The sequence below is a fragment of the Lemur catta genome, chromosome 6 (genome assembly GCF_020740605.2).
Source record: "Lemur catta isolate mLemCat1 chromosome 6, mLemCat1.pri, whole genome shotgun sequence".
Lineage (NCBI taxonomy): Eukaryota > Metazoa > Chordata > Mammalia > Primates > Lemuridae > Lemur > Lemur catta.
In genome coordinates this window covers 8,786,382-8,788,557 of record NC_059133.1, presented here as the reverse complement: position 1 = coordinate 8,788,557, position 2,176 = coordinate 8,786,382, and positions in this window count along the sequence as shown.

Below are 2,176 nucleotides of genomic sequence, written 5' to 3'. Positions count from 1 at the left end.
TTCTTCTCCAGGACATCGCCCAACCAACGCTTCAAAAGTTGGATGAATTGGGCTATGAAGTTTTGCCTCATCCACCATGTTCACCTGACCTCTCGCCCACCGACTCCCACTTCTTTAAGTATCTCGTCAGCTTTTTGCAGGGAAAAGACTTCCACACCCAGCAGGATGCAGAAAATGCTTTCCAAGAGTTCGTTGAATCCCGAAGCACAGATTTTTATGCTACAGGAATAAACAAACTTATTTCTCATTGGCAAAAATGTGTTGATTGTAATGGTTCCTATTTTGATTAATGAAGACGTGTTTGAGCCTAGTTATAATGACTTAAAATTCATGGTCCGATTCCGCAATTACTTTTCCACCAACCTAATTGTTTCTCATAAAACTAACGATGTACTTAACATACAACAGCAATTGCCCTCTTGGGCATTTATTCCAGAGAATTGAAAGCTTATGTTCTCATAAAAACCTGTGTTTCTAACAGCTTTATTCACAGTAGCCAAAGACTGCAACCAATCCAAATGCCCATCGAGGGGTGAATGATCCAACACCCGTCCATGCCACACACAGGTCTCCGCGATACAAAGGAGCCGCTATTGAGGCATGCGACACTTTGGGTGCCCCTCCAGGGCATTATGCTGAGGGAAAAAAGCCAATCACAAAAGATTATGTACGGATGCTTCCATATATATAACCTTCTTGAAATAAAATTACAAGATGGAAAAAGGTTCTTTAAATAAATAAATAAATAAAATATAGTGTGACTAATGATAGTAACCATCATTTCTTCAGTTCTTTTAACATTCCAAGTACTGGGCTAAGTTCTTTACATAAATTATCATGTTATCTTCCCAATAACCCTGTGAGGTGGGTATTACTGTGTCCATTTACAGATGAGGAATATTAGCGGCCCAGGGTGATTAAGTCACCCAAGGTCCCACAGTTGAGCTCAGACTTGCCTGGCTGCACGGTGTCCCCTCAGCACTGTGCTTGACTGCTGGGTCCGAGGAAGCCTCCTTCATCTGGGTTCATCATTACATCTTCTAACGTTTCTGTTTCCAGTGAGTAGAACAATTTATTTCCGCCAGTGTTGTTATGCCTTGTCCATCTCTTTCCGACCGCAACAGAAAACTTCACCCTCCAAAAACTCAAGCACCATTAGTCCATTTTGTGCAGACGTGGGCAAACCTTCCGTCCAGGCGGGGGCGCAGTGACACGTCCTGACACCCGTACCTCACCCTTACTGCGGGGCTCTGCCTTCAGGCCATGGTGGAGGACCTCAGAGCCTCCAGAGAGAGCACAGTTTCTCCTGGTGGAACAAAACCCTGTTGAAGGACATAATATTTAGGAAGATTATTTGAACGATACAATGTATATTCATTTCTCCAAAATATTCTTGGGGTTTATCCTTAGATGGACTTAAATAAACAGAAAGCTGTGCGTGTGCATGTGTGTGTGTGTGTCTATGTGCAAGCGTGTCACGTTTGGCTGGTCCACACCACAACCCGTGAGAGGGCTGTGTGGGCAGCAAGCCCTTTTGCCTTTGGACATCCCTCTCCACCCTTGACTGGGCGCTGGTCGCCTGGAGCAAGCTCTCATTTCAGCACTGCCATTTGCAGATGTCTCTATCAAAGCAATCGCCACCCTCCACTGAGACTGTGGCCACCCTTGAGGCGGCGGCGCTCTCACCCACCCTCCGGAAGCCAGGAGGTTGGATGAAGGGACTTAGGCAAACGGACAAGCACACAATGCGGAACTCAAGGCACACCTGTCTGGAGGGTTAAGGAGGCCTGATCCAGAGTCCACACTGTCATCCCCCAGAATCACAAAACCTCCCTTCACTCAACGGGCTGGCCATGTGCAATGCTCTGGGCACAGATTTGGGCTGGGGACGGGGTGGTGGGGAGAGGGCTGCCCCTGCCAGGCCAGTGGGTGTCTGCTCTCCTCTCTCAGCCCTGCCTGGCTCATCTCCCTGGATCTGACCGCAGTCACTGTCCTGTCCCTTTGCAGTCCCTCGGGGCCGGCAGCACAGCGGGGCCTGCTCCACTACGAGTCCCTCAGCCCAACGGGAGGGCCCCAGAGAAAGAGACAAAGAAACAGGCTTGGAACGTGAGGAGGCTAAACCACCCAAGGGCCCTCCCACTCCAGTGTATCAGCCGGAAGAGGGTGGAGCCACCAC